Source organism: Gymnodraco acuticeps, unplaced genomic scaffold (assembly GCF_902827175.1).
Source record: "Gymnodraco acuticeps unplaced genomic scaffold, fGymAcu1.1, whole genome shotgun sequence".
NCBI lineage: Eukaryota > Metazoa > Chordata > Actinopteri > Perciformes > Bathydraconidae > Gymnodraco > Gymnodraco acuticeps.
In genome coordinates, this window is record NW_022989748.1 from 3,368,931 (window position 1) to 3,386,157 (window position 17,227).

At 44.5% G+C, this 17,227-nt stretch overlaps 1 protein-coding gene across 44 annotated transcripts in view; it reads right to left on the reverse strand.

The window, feature by feature from the left end:
- Positions 1-17,227, reverse strand: part of LOC117556029 (receptor-type tyrosine-protein phosphatase delta-like) — a 373,438-nt gene that overhangs the window by 247,494 nt on the left and 108,717 nt on the right. For all 44 annotated transcript variants that reach the window (XM_034234138.1, XM_034233905.1, XM_034233829.1 and 41 more), the window contains exon 4: positions 13,210-13,233. The gene's annotated coding sequence lies outside the window, so the exon portion shown is untranslated. The remainder of the gene's footprint in view (positions 1-13,209; positions 13,234-17,227) is intronic.

Sequence of the window (17,227 nt, forward strand, 5' to 3'; positions counted from 1 at the left end):
TATGTGAAACTTAAGCCCTGCCAACAGTATAATTGTGTTATGTCACGTTTTGTATGTCTTGTTTTGGGTGTTTTGCTGTTCTCCCTGTCGTGTTTTCCTCCGTGTATATTGTCTGGTCCTTTGTCCTGTGTTTTTCCTCCTGTCGTTAGTTTCCCTGGTGTGTCTAGTTGTCTGATTGTGTTCACCTGTGGCCCTTGTGTTTCTCCTCCCCTGCCCGGCTGTTTCTCGTCTTGTGATTACCCCTCCCTGTATTTAGTCTGTTCTCTTCCTGTGTTCAGTGTTGGTTCGTCTTGTGATTTGGCTTGTCCTCGGTGAGTGTTGTGTTCTGTCTTTGTTAGTATAGCTTTGAAATAAAGGAATTTTCACGTTAATCTGCATTTGGGTTCTACCTGCTTCACACATCGTAACATTACGAACCAACCAAGAATGGACCCAGCGGACAGTTTGTACGAGGTGGAGTACAATTTGACATGTTTGAGGAATTACTTTAAATATGCCTCCAGTAGTGAAGAGAGGCAGTCCGTTTTTTCTGCGGCACGCCAGGAGGTAACCTCAAGGCCTTGGTTGAGGGAGTTGCTACCCGAGTGGGTGGAGGACTTTTTTGGCAGCTTTGAGGTCAAACCTGATTCCCGGCCTGTTAGCCCCAGGCATGCTAGCTCCATGTCTCACAATTCCCAACCTGGCACCACACGCCTTGGTGGGTTCCGCCTGAAGTCAACCCGTGCTTCTGCCCCAGTTCCTGCTCCTGTCCAGGAGTTGTATTCCGGAACTCGTCTGGCTTATGGAGGTCCACGGAGTATTCAGGCGGCTGCTAAGAGGAGTCGTCGCAAGGCCAGGCTAGCAGCCCGAGCAGCCATGGTTCCGGCTACAGAACCGGCCCACACAGCCATGGTTCCAGACCCAGTTCTGGCCCCAGCGGCCATGGTTCCAGACCCAGCTCTGGCCCCAAGTGCCACAGTCCCATCTCAGGTTTCCTCTCGAGTCCCCTCTACAGTTTCTTCTCAAGTCCCCTCTCCAGTTCCCTCCAGAGTCCCCTCTCCAGTTTCCTCTCAAGTTCCTTCTCAAGTCCCCTCCAGTTTCCTCTCAAGTTCCTTCTCAAGTCCCCTCTCGAGTCTCCTCTCAAGTCACCCATCCAGTCCCCTCTCGAGTCCCCTCTCGAGTTCCATCTCTAGTCACTTCTCTAGTCCCCTCTCTGGTCCCTCCTCTAGTCCCTCCTCTAGTCCCTCTTCTAGTCCCATCTCTAGTCCCTACTCAAGTCCCTCCTCTAGTCAATTCCCTAGTCCCATCTCTAGTCCCTCCTCTAGTCACTTCTCGAGTCCCCTCTCCAGTCCCCTCTCGAGTCCCCTCTCCAGTTCCCTCTCGAGTCCCCTCTCCAGTTCCCTCTCGAGTTCTCTCCTTTAGTCCCTCCTCTAGTCCCTCCTTTAGTCCCTCCTCTAGTCCCTCCTCTAGTCCCTCCTTTAGTCTCTCCTCTAGTCCCCTCTCTAGTCCCTCCTCGAGTCCCCTCTCTAGTTCCCCTCTCGAGTTCCCTTCTCTAGTTCCTCCTCTAGTCCCTCCTCTAGTCCCTCCTCTAGTCTCTCCTCTAGTCCCCTCTCGAGTCCCCTCTCTAGTTCCCCTCTCGACTCTCCTCTCGAGTCTCCTCTCGAGTCCCCTCTCGAGTTCCCCCTTGGTTCCCCTCTCGAGTCTCCTCTCGAGTCTCCCCTCGAGTCCCCTCTCGAGTCACGTCTCAAGTCCCTACCCAATGTCCTGGTCCGTTGGAGGTTCCGCTGGGGGTCCTGCCAACTCCATGTCCTGTCCCGTTGGAGGCCCCGTCGACTACTCCTCTGCCGGGGGTCCTACCAATCGTATGTCTGTCCCGTTGGAGGTCCCGCCGTCTACTCTCCTGCCGGGGTCCTGCCAGCTCCTTGTCTTGTCTCGTTGGAGGTCCCGCCGACTACTCTCCTGCCGGGGGTCCTGCCAACCCTTTGTCCTGTGCCGTTGGAGGCCCCGCCGACTACTCTCCTGCCGGGGGTCCTGCCAACCCTTTGTCCTGTCCCGTTGGAGGTCCCGCCGTCTACTCTCCTGCCGGGGGTCCTGCCAGCTCCTTGTCCTGTCTCGTTGGAGATCCCGCCGACTACTCTCCTGCCGGGGGTCCTGCCAGCTCCTTGTCCTGTCTCGTTGGAGGTCCCGCCGTCTACTCTCCTGCCGGGGGTCCTGCCAATCCTATGTCCTGTGCCGTTGGAGGTCCCGCCGACTGCTCTCCTGCCGGGGGTCCTGCCAATCCCGTGTCCTGGTCCTCTTCCGTGGGGGATCCTGCCGAGGCCTGTCCCACCAGCTCCGACACCGGGTCCTGCCCGGCCTCCGGCGCTGTCCCGTCAGCGCCTTCCTGCCCGGCCTCCGGAGCTGTCTGGTCTTCGCCCTCGAGCCCGGCCCTCTGAGAGCCGCAGTCTTCACCCTCGATCCCGGCCCCCTGAGAGCCACGGCCTTCGCCCTCGAGCCCGGCCCCCTGACTTTCCCGGCCGCGGTCCTCGCCCTCATGCTCGGCCCCCTGAGTTCGCGCGCTGTTGTGAGTTTTCATAGTATGTTTAATACTTAAAAACGAAAGTTAGTTATAATCAAATATAATCAATTATATTCTTGTATAACCCACAATGAAAATGCTTCATATTTTAGGTTTTTCTATAGTTACAGTATAAACAAAACAAAGTGGTTTGTTTAGGTTGAGTTTTCTTCCTCTCCTCTGGCAGCAGTCCACAGGGAGGGGGGGCTTCACACTAGAGAAACACATTAAAGGCCAAAAAGAGGTCATGTCCTTTTTACCTCATATGAAAGGGTGTCTTATCCCATAACAGCTGTGGAACATGTCGGGACATGTTTAGCCTTGTACATTAGTGCGCATGCGCAGTTTTCAACTGAATTGGGTGAAGAGGAGGAGTTTGGTTTTTGGGTTTAGGATCCAGTTTTTTTAGCATAAAGAGACTGGTTTTTTGAGAGAGCGAGAGAGAGGGGGGGTAACCCCTGGTAGACTCTCTCCGGGTAGGCTGTGTGCTTCAGAGCTGGGTAACTAGCTCTCGGTAAGGTTCTACCAGACGGGGTAAATATCTCTCGAATTTCTTGGTTGTTGGCTGAGTGGAATGATTTGATGAGAGATGTGTTTGTGAATATTATAAATACTGCCATCTGTGAGGAAAATCTCCCCTCCGAAATTGCAGATAGGTATGGGTTTTTAAATGTTATACCCGCCGTCTGTGTCGGAAAAAACGGTATGAAACTGATGTGAATTGAGTTGGTGAAATGAAAAAGTTGAATGCGCTTTTTATTGTCACCGGTCTTTTTCCGAGGAAATACCTCTAAATTCTATCGGGAGAATTTTAAAATGTCACAACTGAAATGGGCAGTTGAAATTAAAACATTTTGGTAATAAATGTAAGACTGTGAATTAAAGTTTCATTTGAACATGATCACAGCACCAGGTTTTTAGTATGATTATAATGTTGTAAAGAGAGAAGGTAAAAACCCTGTATTAGTTTGGACCTATTTTTCTTCAAATAAACTGATCCCACCTTTTGGACTGGGATAATTTAAAAGACACCTGTGCCCTCCTCTCCTGCTTCAAAGGTAAGATTGCACCCTGCCACACACACTTAGGTAAGAGCACACTCCATTTACTGATATCAAAATCCTTCGGGATCGCTTAAACAGATTAAAAAAGAGTTGTCTGAATTGAAACAGCAGTTAATTGAAACCTTGGTTCTTTGGGAAGTTAGTAGAGGTGAGATCTTGCTGACGTTGGTGGATCTGAGCCAAGCAGCAACCTTACATAGACTCAATAACTTCGGAAAGGTCAATTAGTAGGTCAGAATAATTTACCGGAATAAATTATCAGGACCACCAAAACTCTAAACACCGCGGTGGCCTTCGCCCCTCCATGACCCCCACCTTGGACTCTGTCTTGCCCCCGGGCCGTCCGCCCGAGTCCCCCTTCTCAGCTTCTGCCTTGCCCCCGGGCCGTCCGCCAGAGATCCCTTCCGGGTCCTCCGCGGTGCTCTTGGGTTGTCAGCCCAGACCCGTCCTCCGGACCCCCTCCACCCACCCTGGTGGCCCTAGTTTTGTGTCCCTCCTCCGGTCCCCCTCCACCCACCCTGCTGGACATTGTTTTTTTGTTTTTTTTTGGACGTTTATTGGACTGTTTTGGTGTTTTAGGGACATCTGGAATCCGTCCCTTGAGGGGGGGGTTCTGTTACGATTATTGTGTTATGTCACGTTTTGTATGTCTTGTTTTGGGTGTTTTGCTGTTCTCCCTGTCATGTTTTCCTCCGTGTATATTGTCTGGTCCTTTGTCCTGTGTTTTTCCTCCTGTCGTTAGTTTCCCTGGTGTGTCTAGTTGTCTGATTGTGTTCACCTGTGGCCCTTGTGTTTCTCCTCCCCTGCCCGGCTGTTTCTCGTCTTGTGATTACCCCTCCCTGTATTTAGTCTGTTCTCTTCCTGTGTTCAGTGTTGGTTCGTCTTATGATTTGGCTTGTCCTCGGTGAGTGTTGTGTTCTGTCTTTGTTAGTATAGCCTTGAAATAAAGGAATTTTCACGTTAATCTGCATTTGGGTCCTACCTGCTTCACACATCGTAACAATAATTTGATTTTCAAAACTCCATTTTGTGCCAAATCATGGAGTAACAACTGGACTCCATCCCATACAGTTTCCCCAGGAGCCTTATAATGATGTGTAATCCTCCTGGCTTTATTACAAAGTGCTATTCATTTGAGAGAGGTAGACATAGAGACTGCAAGCAAAAGTGTGTATTCCTGAGTGTGTCTGGTTTACTTTATTTCTGTGTGCCAGGCTGTGTGTAGTCATGTGCATGAATAATACACAGTGTGTGAGTGAAAGTGAGTGTGGCTGACAGATAATCTCTACCTGCCGTTCAGTGTGTGCGCCTCCTTGTAAGTGCTTCCTTATTTCTCATTAGGACTTGAGCATGAGAAGAATTAGTGACACGGAGTGAAAGCTATGCCTGCTTTAATAAAACTGCTGATCCAATTTAACAAGACTGGATTATGTTAATATTATCATAATGCACCCAACTCAACGGAGCCTCGTGAAGGTTCTCCTTGTAAATTACCTGTTCCAGCTCAGTAATTAACGTGGTTCAGAGAGGGGGGACATGACTTCACCACTAGATACACTGATACAGTTCATCTTATCTTCTCCTGTAACACTGTTTCCTCTTCTGTGCACTGTATGTTATACCTGCATTGGTTGACGTTATTTCAATATGTTTGTCCAACTCTTTGCTGGAAGATCGCTAAATCTATATAACTTGTTATGAAGATAAAAGATTATTGAACAGTTTTTCCATGAGGCGTGTAATTGTAATTGAGCAATCTAAGAACCATCTAGAAAATATGAAACAATAGAAAACGGTAGAGCATACACATTTCTAGTGACAGCAAGATGGAAATAGATGAAGCATTATGTTTATGGTGGAAATCTAGGGGGAGGAACAGAAGTGTGGGGGAGATTATTCACTGCCTGACGGTGCAGCTTATTATTCGTGCATACAGTTCCTCGATTTCTTTTCTTCGCCTGCCATCTCTCAAGCGAGGTGATTATCATGCCAAGTTAAAGAGGAAAGTTTGAGAGTGAGGAAATAAAAGCAGTGAGAGGTGGGTGCACAGTAACAAGAGAGCAAATGAATGATGGCGTGTAATGCAGCAGTGACACATGTAACAGCCTCTTTGCATCTCAAAAAAAATGAGTGCAACAATGTGACGCTGATTTATGAGTGACTCAAATAATGAGATTAAAACTGCTATGTGAATATAACAAAAACATGTCAGTATCTAAAGTGAAATTGCAAATATAGGCAGCTTAAGAGTTTCCTTTCAAGGTAATGTGTTTCGGGATAGTAGCCACTGTCACACTTCCAAAACACAAAGCACCAATTAAATAATCAAATAAGAAACAGCTCGAAAACAAGTTTGTTTTGTTCATGCAGATACGTTGTGGCTAACCCCAATTTAAATGTTCAGTTAATTAATATCAAAAGGTGTTGGGATACAAATATGTTTCCTTTTTTTTTTTTTACAGTCAGCTGAATACACCTTTGAATAACTTGTATCGGCTGGAAGTGTGGTGCATATCTCTGTAAGTTAGCAAATCTTCTGGAGCAAAGTGCCTTGGTCAATACGTTTTAAATTATCTCCTTTTAATAATTGATTTTATAAAGTCTGGAAAATGTCACCGAGCATGCCTGTGAACATTCTGGTCGTGAGGAATCCGCTACATCTGCCATGTTAATCACATTATAGTAATTTGCTACCCAATGCAATGTTCTGGCATTGTAATGTGTTTTTTTGCACATTTTTGGATGACAGTGGTTTTTGGGCATCTGATGAAATAACTTCAAGATTTGAAGGTGCACACTTGTTTCAAAAACACAAAGCTAACCTATTATTGAAACCCTTTCTTTGTAACTACTGCTTCCTGTTCAAACAGCAGTTCATTAACGTATGTTGTTAAGCCTCCATGGTCACTGTTCTGTGCTGAACCCAAAGGGTAGCCCTTTAGCGAGGCCTGTGGACATTAGACGCCCCCAGCAAACACATACAGCTATCTTCTTCTCTGACCTGCAGGAATGTCAGTGCACATGTCAGAGCAGCACAATTCCCATCTGGCTCCAGGCCTTTATATATAACGAGGGACACGTCCTCTGCTGTATTTACAGACCTGGAGTCTCAGTATGGCAGCCACCAGAGGACTCATTAACAGACGTTTCTATATTGGTGTTGGTCAAGAAAGCGAGCGTAGTATTGTTCAGGGACATGGTGGAGCATCTTTCTGTGTACACAGAGATCTGCAGTAAATATGGAGCTGCCTCTCCAGATCCCCGCTGCTCACTGTAAAAGGTCATTAACACGAGGAAAGTGTGTGAAAGGACGCTCACTTCAGTGCTATATTCTGATTGAAAAGTGGATACATGTCAAAATGTGATTAACACCAAGGCTGAACATGAATACAAAGAGTCAAACAGCAGATGGCTTCGTGTCCGTGATGCTGTATAAAAAACATTTTGGCTTGAATGACGAGTTAAGATGACTTTCTGTAGTCGGATTGCATGGTTTTTAGACTTATACTATCTTTACAGAGACACAAGTGAACCTCTGAGAGTGTTATTTAAAATCAGGTCAAGGGCACATTTTCTTTTAGTTTAATAATGGCTCTGAAAGGGATACAACTCAAACTAAAATCAGTTGAATTATATAATTGTTGTCAAATTGACCACAGCCCCTTGATATGTAAACCCTACCATAATCATTTGTTTTACTATTTTCTCTTTTATTGAACACTTTTACATTTTATATTCATATACATTTATTTAAAATATAAAATGATCGCATACTTTTACTTAAACTATTGTGTTTAAATACATGTTTTGATTCTTATTTTGAATAGTTTTATATTTTGTTTGTTTCATTCTGAAATTGAGCTACCCCTCAGAAAACCCAGTTTTCCCTTGGATAAAACAAAGTATTATGATTTAGATTCTGCTCATGGATTTGAGTAAAAATCATGTTTTTATTTGTATTAAGAAACCATTTGTATGATACAATATATTATTGTCATTATCCAATGGGATAATGGTTTTAACAGAGGACATATTATGCTAATTTTCATGTACAGGTATATTAGTTTTTGTATGCCTCTACTGGGACATATTTCCATGCTTTAATGTTCAAAAAACTCTTTATTTTTCTCAGACTGCCTTTGCTGGAGCACCTCTGTTCACCCTCTGTCTGAAACCAGAGATCAGTCTGCTCTGATTGGTTAGCTGGCCGGCCCTGTTGTGATTGGTCAACCGCTTAGAGATGTCCCACCCCTTAGCCCATTAAATAAAATGTGTTGGACCGCTAGCCAATAGAAACCTGTTCCGGAAGTAAACAAAGGAGTCAAACGGAGGCGTTTCAAGCAGGGGGGCAGTGTGTTGGTGCATTTACATGCACACAAATCATTAGAACACACTACAGGAAATGGACAACCCCAAAATACTCTTTAATGAGAGGTTGATCTTATATTTTAGACCCTTTAAGCATTTGTATTTGCATTGGACCGATTTTGATTTTTGCATCATTGTAAATTAAAGCATGACATAATCTGCTGGCATGCTGTGCTCTGATGTAGATGTGGAGTGTAGATCTAAGCAGCCTGTCTCGGCTCAGACTCCCACGAAACATGCACCATATTGCACAAAGCCAGCCTGCACTGTGTATTAGTGCCAGGCAGCAGACGGGTACGCCACCCCTTGACCTCTGACCTTTCACCTTCAGAGGAGCAAGGCCTTGGACTCCTTCCAGCGGTCTTCATCGCTCTCAAATGTTCTGCCAGCATGAATCAAGGACGCGTGAGCCAATTGGGCCAGATGCTGTCTCTATGAGACTTGATATGATATCCCAACAGATTTCATTGGTAATAATACAAGAAGTTTCAGGTATTAAAGCAGCAGCATATTCACAGCATCGTTCATTGAGATGCAGGGAATAATATGATGAATCACAGCTCTGGGAGAAAGTAACAATTTTGCTCTTTGGAAGCATGTTTTAGCACAAATTGCCTCGACAGCCTGAGATAACCGGCTGATGTGGAATGAAACAGATTCACTGATTGTTTCTCCTCCAAGTTTTGTTATGGCTGCACCCCTAATCAGCTCAGCCTATTGTGTCAGTCGTTTGACTGCCTTTGTTCATTTAATTACCAAATCCTGATGACACAAGAGAAAATTATATTTTTGAAGAGCATGCTAATTAACGCGGCTTGTTAAAGAGAAGGCTGGAGGAGTTTGGGTGGAATGCATGCTGTGACATAGCAGAGGTTTTACACAGGGGTTGGAATTTGGAAAGTGGTGTCAAAACTGAGCGAGAGAGTGAATTTAAAAATAAGGTTACAACAACACAAGTCATTGCTGAAGGAAAAGGCACTGGCCTTGAGGCAAGGTGTCACTAGTCCTGAGGACATATGCAATTAGGCTGTCACTCAGCGCGTTGATGTGCAATAAACTAAGTAAAGTGTATTAAGGGCTGAAACATACTCATATGATATGAAACAATTCGTTTTGGCCTCAGGAAAGAAGCTTTTCATCATTAGCACTTATTCTTCTGCTAGCTGTACTTCCCCATCACACGATACGATATACTTTATTGTCCCCGTAAGGAAATTCGTTCTGGGCTCCGTCCAGCAGTTCCGCATACATGTACATAATATACAAACATAGTGGACATTTAAGAGACATACACATATCATCAATCATACACCGTTTGAACAAACACAATACACGCAGACGCACATACTGACAATGACTGACAATGACTGACACACAGGTGGTGCAGATCTATTTTTATGTCCGTCTGATTGGTGTCCAACATCGTGCTGTCATGTTGGTCCATGCAACACTGAGCCACTTCTCAAGTAATCGAGGCTGTGATTGACATGCAGCTTTACTGGATGCAACACTCTGGTAAACACGCTTTTCTTCCAATGTTGGAATATGAGCCTTACCTGGGCAGTTAGTTTTCAGATTATAACAGAGATTCAGAGGAGAGAGAGGAAATACCCTCTTGATACAAGCATTTTGGCTGACTTTATTTCACTGGCAAATACTTTGTTCACGATGATGTCAAAGATAGAATCAGCCAAAAAAGCAAACGTAGAATGGAGGATGGTAACAAGAGCTAGAAAAAACTCTAATCGTAGCTATACTAAATGATAAATATATTACTTCAGCACCTTGAAATCACATAAAACAGATCAAACAGGCTGCACAAGATCTCAATGCCCACTGCCTCTAGGCACACACACACACACACACTCACACACTTTGTCCTGTGAAGTAAGCATCTGATGCTTGGCAGCAGACCCACTCATAGAACAGGAAGTCAGGAAAGAGGGAGAGGACACCTTAATGTGCCTTCACCATATGCTGTTAGCTACTGATGGATGCCGCTCTCCCCAGGCACTGGAGAAACTTATCGCGTTTGCTGGTGCCACCGCCGCCGCTGATAAAGTTAAATATAAGCCATCTGTTCCTAACAGCAGCAGCTCTTTACTTGCAAGGATGGGGGCGTGCAAGTGTACACGACTCTGCATGGTGTGTCTGCCTAAATCACTGCTGCACAACATCCTTAACGTGCCTGCATGTGCATAGTATGGAGTGTTGCAGGATGAGTGATTATGCTGAATTGCCTATCAAAAATCAGAGGTCAGGACTCTCTGACTTTTCACACTCTGCTAACATCATGCAATAAAAGCAGATTTCTCAGAGGCGTCTGTAAAAGTGAACACTTGGTGAATCTGTCACTCATGTCTAATTACTGCAGAATGTATGCAAAGCCAGGCTAACAAGCTATCAGTCACATGTCTTATCAACAACTTACCCTGCAGTAGCCGGTCTTTTTAAAAGAAAAAGAAAAAATCAACATACAGCAACGTTAAGCTCCCTCAAGAGCTTTTGATAATGCCAAGAGGCTTTTGACACACTTGAGAAACTCACCATTAGCGAAATGGCCCGTTACCCAGAGGGCACAGCTAAAAGAAAGAAAGCGCTAACATTAAAACCCACCCCAAGAACGAGCTACGGCTGCTCTCTAATGGTTTGGGGTTATGACTGCTCACTCACTCTCCATTCAAGCTTTCCTATGAGTGCTGTGAACTTCAGATCATTGTTAAACATATATTCTGCCCTATACAACTTTGACTTCCTCTCTCATACACAAAACAACAGTCTATATGATGCACAGAATAATGAAAACCCTATTATACTAATCAATCAGTTGTTCTTGATATTTTGAATGAACCGCCACTGTTTTGGGGCATGAGAAACACAGATGGAGACTTGAAAGAGTTATATTATCCCTGAATAGCATTGTTCCTGTCATTTGAGAGATAAATAAACCATTAAAGAGGAATTCACTGCGAGGTATTACAAAGCTACCAGTGCGTTTGGATACTGTCCGGGTTTTGTAATTTTTCCCAAGCACAGATCTACTTTTAGACTTGAACAACATAATACTGTGTGCTTAACTGAGCAGCCAGCAATCACTCTTTTCTGTGCCAGTGTCATATCGCTGATCAAGTGTGGCTCAGTTCCTGTCTGAGAGCAGGGCTGCCAGACATAATGCAATAAAAAAAAATGGTGCACAGCTTGTCTAAGAGAACCAAGGTCCAATTTCACTGCCGAGGATACCGGGATGAACCCTTTGTGCTCTGTTTCTCTCTTCCTCTCCTCACCGGCTCTGAAGCCCTTGAGCTTCCGAGAGCATAATGATCCAATTGTAATTCCTCGCCTTTAGCTTTGTATTGAAGAACGTATGAACAAAAAAAAAAAAATGAATGGGCACTCTGGGCTTCAAGAAGCATGCTTTTGCCTTATTATTGCATGATGGGATCAGAAAAAAATGTACCAAAATGTAAAGACGATTTTGATACACTTTGCAGAAAGAGGTATCTTAATATTTTTCTCACATTGGCAGTAACAAAAAGGTCTGCCCATTGTGTCTAGTGTCAATTAATAGCTACAGAAAAAGGAATACAGTTTAAATTAATTGAAGGAGGCTATTTCACATCACTTAGTGTCTGCAGATACAATGGCCAAATGATAAGCATCTTTAAAGCATCCATTATCGGGAAATTTGTTAAATCATTTACTGGAACAGGTGGCTGTTTGAATTGTTGACCTTGAATGCATCAACGAGATATGTTAAAAATCGAACAGCTTTTAGTCTTGACAAAGAGCACTCGTCTTATCCGACATGGTGGACGTGAACCTGCTCTGTTCCCCCACAGATGCCTAGTGTGATGTTTGACAGATTTCTCCCTCTCCAGCTAGGCTCACAGTAAATGTCCATCTGGCAGCTTCCCATGGGTACTTATTATTCTCAGCTAGCCAGGGGTTTTCTGTTTCCGAACAGTCAGCCAGTGCCTGCCTCAAAGAGTTGAGAGCCGGACCAGAACTGCTTGCAGATGCTCTGCCGGGCAGCCAAACTGTGCGAGTGTAGTGGCATGGCACTGGCTTTTCAATTACACAATGAGGTGGCAACCTCCAAGCACTGTCCAAGTAGAAAAAAGTCAAGTGCATTGAGGACAACGTTCTGATACAAAGCCCAGTACGAGTAACATCAAGCGTTTGCACGTTTGTCCAGTTCTCTGGCTCCACCTTGTATTTGAGATGATTGATTTCCCCTCATGAGCGCTTGGAGCCATGGGTAGTGTTGAAAGCTCCTGCTGTCCCGGTCTGAGGCCCCGGTATTGTGGAGTCAATCACGCAGTTGACCTCCATCACACTCCAACATCCCGCTGAGTTTCTCCAGAAACTGTCTGACAAAACATAAGATGCTGCCCTCCTCTTGTCATTTAACAGCTTGGGTTATTTTAAAGTCAATTTGTGACCATATAAGACGTCATGCTGATACAATACATTGTCTGCGTGCATAGTCCATTTCAACAAGGTAGGAAACTTGATTGCTGCCATTTGACAAGTGGCTAAAAAAAGCCAAAAGCCTGCCCCTCATCAACTCCCTTCATGGATAAAAGTAACCTGCTGTGCTGCTGTGCATTGCATCTTTAACGTTTCATGGCTCACGTTCGAAGGGGCCATTATATCCCAAGCATGAGAGTACTTATTTTATGCTATCTTTTTGTAGTCTGTGTTCCATGTTTGAATGGAAATGTTGGAATTCAAACACCTTACATCTCCAAAATCTTCCATAAAGTCAGCAAAAGATTAGAAAGTCCCTGAGAGACGAAGAGTCAACCCCTGAGAACAGGACATGCAAGTGGACAGTGATGACGTGTGGAGTTCACAGATTAACGTGTGAGACATTTACACACACCCTCCACAGTCCGAAATACACACCATCCGTGCTATGATTGTTTAAGTCAACACTGCCGGCGTATTCTTTGAACAATCTGGGTCATTTGATTCTCATTTGAATACAATTCAAATTGAAGGCACAGTGCACACAGACCTCTTGCCAGAAAAAAAGAATACCACTGTGTATTCCCATACACAAATGCTGAAATGAGGTGTGTAAGGACTGCATACCTTACTGAGCAAACAACAGCATCCTGGTCCCACCTCCCCCATCCCCCCTCTTCAATATTTATGAATTCACATCACTCCCAAACACATGACAACCCAAACACTCACTCCTGAGAACAGTGCAATGAAAAATGAAGTGAGTCTTACCTAGTGTGGAATACTTGGTCACATCTGTAAGTGGGCCATTTGGGAACATGGGGAGAAAGGGAAAGAGGGAGAGAAAGAGAGAAGAGAAACGTCAGCAAATTACAATGTACAGCAAGCTAAACTTCAATGCAGGCTGTCACAATATGCCCTGAAAAATGATGGTGCACCAGCATTGTACCGAGAGGGGGTTAAGAATAGTCCCTGTCAGGAGCGGAACATCATTTATTAATCGAGGTACATGAAACGTCTGAGATAGTTTCCCCAGAGGATCCAAAGTGTGCACAACTTGCATTAATATTTGTCAGTGTTTCAAGATTTTAGAGAGGATGTAAGCAGAAACCTAATCTACTACCAACAAGCCTTTTTCTCTTTTGCACCAGTGTAACACAACCACAGAACAAACAAATGTGCCCACACAAACAGGCAGCAAGGTGTGTCCCCCCCCCTCCATATGTCTTTGTAGCCCTCAGATATCTCTCACCCTGTGCGTGTGACCTTTGCTAAATCTCGCCAAGCTTGTTAGTTTGACAGCTGACGTCCAAAATAAAATGTCCCACACTACAAGCAAAGACCCTAGGGTGCACAAACAATGAACCAGTATGCTGCATTTATACACACTTTTACTGGAAGTCAAACATTTGATCAAAGGTATTAAAAGGCCCGCACTCTCCTTTCCTCTATACCAACTCTCTGTCAGCCTAATAAATATATACCGGATTTTTGTTACAGTATGCCTTTTTTACAATTAAAGTGCTCCCTCTACGAATATACTCTTCCAAAGTACAGATTTGCTTTCTTGCAAATGTGCAATAAAACAAGGAAATGGAGTGAGCTGACAATAAGTGTGTGTAGTGCGAGGAAAAGAGTAGACTCAGGACTAAATCTGAGGTTGCTTACAAACACAGTCTAGTTGTGTTGCTAAGCAGAATTTGCCAGTAATATGATTTATAACCAATGATGTCTATCCCCCTGCATTCATTTACATTTGTGGTGTGCATGCAACAAAAAAACCGAAAGAACGAGATCGCGGATACAAGCGGCCGAGATGGGTTTTCTCCGCAGGGTGGCTGGTGTCTCCCTTAGGGATAAGGTGAGAAGTTCGGTCATCAGGGAGGGACTCGGAGTTGAGCCGCTCCTCCTTCGCGTCGAAAGGAGCCAGTTGAGGTGGTTCGGGCACCTAGTTAGGATGCCACCTGGGCGCCTCCCTAGGGAGGTGTTCCAGTCACGTCCAGCTGGGAAGAGACCAAGGGGTAGACCTAGGACCAGGTGGAGGGATCATATCTCTTCGCTGGCCTGGGAGCGCCTTGGGATCCCCCAGTCAGAGCTGGTTGATGTCGCCAGGGAAAATAAAGTTTGGGGCTCTCTGCTGGAACTGCTACCCCCGCGACCCGACCACGGATAAGCGGGAGAAGATGGATGCAACAAAATCCCATAGGGATCAACTATGGGAAAATGTGATTACAATATCTGTTTTCCGTGTGAGAACAAATCTATTTTCAGGGAGAGGGGGGGGGGAAGACTGGGGTTCAATCTCTGGGACGCTCATTACCATTCTGTCTGACACACATTCAGTCTCGCTGCTACTGTTGTTGCTAAACACGGAGCTCAGCTGAGGACCTTGAAGCTTCATGCAGGGACAATTGGACCCAGGGGAGGGGATGGCAGGGACTGATGTGAGACTTCAAGAGCCACTAGAAGCACCTGGGCTTTCAGTGCCATTAGCATTACTGTTGTTTGGTAGACAGAGTGAGAGACACTAGAAGGGACGGCTATGAGAGACAACAATAAAAATGGAGAGGCAACGAGGGGGATGAGGCAACATTGTGTATAAATACCAGAGTAGCATGGCTCATGCCTCTACAGCTGGGCAAACCATTTATGCTACATCTTAACATTCATATTTCTCTTCTTTAATCACATCGTGTGTGTTTAATAGAGGACGTTTTGGCAGTGCAGTGAAGATTATTGATTTTTCCAAAGTCCTATGGTGCAAATTTGGAAGCTTGGCCAATCAAACACAGTAGAGGTAGTGTGGGCCTAAGTGGATTAGACTGGCAGGGATGGCGGAGAGGGAGAAACCAAAGCTCTAGTGGCTTCAATAAAGCCAGTCTGTGAACCAGGAAAGAGACGGAAGACGGAGACACTTTTTTCACCCTCTCTCGCCCTCCTGTTTTAAGCAGATAAGCTGCTTACAGGGTCTTAGTTATGCTGTGTGGAACCCACAACACGATATGGAAACTTTTGACAAGGCAAAGAAAAAGTCTCCTTCTCATGTTTGTCTTTTTCTATACTGACAAGAGGGATTTTGGGATGTTTGGAGGGGTCAGTGCTGGGGGAATTACAAAAAGCCTCTGTGATGCAGCATAGTGAGCACATCACTGCTCAGACATGGGCTTAAGTGAAGGCATGGACTCAATTTTTTTAAGTTTTGTTTTGACTAGCCGTAGTTATAAGGCAGGAAAAGCTTTGCCAGGATGAGTAACTGGCAGCCACAACATGAACCCGCTGAGTGTGCTTCCAGATTTCTTTCTTGAATGCAATGTGACAATTTTATTAGGCAATTTTCCCTGGATACTACCATCGCTCACCATTACATCTCTTGTGCCAAAATAGGCTGAAGAAGCAGTACCCTAAAAGATTGATGTCAATGAAACAAGCTGCACATGTACACATTTACCATATCAAAAAGAGATCATATTGACAGTAGACTTATACTATTTTTCCATACTATGACACTAATTGCTACCCAGTCTGTGACACATCTATGAACAAATTGCACATGTTTTTAGTCAGCAGCACATTTGGTATTTACAGCATGTACACAATGTCTTTCCACGACAAAACTATTGATACGTAGGGAAAACATGGCAACAGACATTTCACTATGTACAAAAATGTGGAATAAACTTAGAGAGACATCAAGTGCCCTTGGTGGGATATTTTGGGCTTTGTATTGAGTCCTCTGAGACTTTGCGGCTCTTGGACAAGGACATCAGTTTCCTCCAGGGAGTTTCTTTTTGACACGGCCGCTCTTGACTTTCCTCATTCATCACATAACAGTCAGCCGGGACAACACTGCATCTTAACAGTCGGCTTTGTTTGGTCACACAGACAACTGCAGCCGCACCTACCGATACATTGAAATTAGTGTCTTTACATTGCTGTTGTCAAATATGGGATCTTTGTGGGTTAACTGATTTCCTTAAAAGCTACATACAATAGGATAATGATTCAATAATTTGACGGTTTTTTATTATAATAAATGACAATTACCTGAGAAACAGTTAATTACTTTTTGATCTGGCCTTACATGTCTAGGAAAATTATTACTTGTATCTCTTATTCCACAAATTACCACAGTATATCTGAGAGGGTTTGATCGGTCATCACTAGCCGCTAAATCATTCTGTCAAAACCCTTCTAGACCCTTTTTTAGACCTCCCAGTTTCCAACTCCTCAGAGAAAGAGACTGTGTTTCCATTAAGCCCCCCCCCCCCCCCCCCCCCCCCTGGGAGGCGCATAGGCATGACAGGGGGGCCGCAAGAAACCAGGAGGAAAAATTGTTATGACAAAAAAAGAAAAAAAATTATTCATAATTTGAACAATTATTGATTCGAAAAGAATATGCTACAGTACAAGTAGTCTGGGTCTCTGTGTTTCATTCAAGCTCGGCTCTGTGTGTGTGTGGAACGAGCCATTTTGTGTGCGTGCGCGAACGAGAGAGAGAGAGAGAGCGCACCGGTACCGCGATCGTTGTTGTTAGCTTCTAGTGCTAGCGAGCTACGCTAACGGGTATAAGGAGCTTTTTCAACAACAAGGTGGAGGAGAGTCCTAACTTTAGTCTAAGTTATCTCAGTGGGTCTCAAACGGTTTGGTCACGATTAATGTAAACAATTATTTCCGAGGCACACGCTTATGTGATCATTATTATTATAGGTATACAGAAATAAGAGAATAAATGAAAAACAGGTATGAAATACTATGACAGTAAAACAAGAATAAAGTTTAAAAGGGGAGT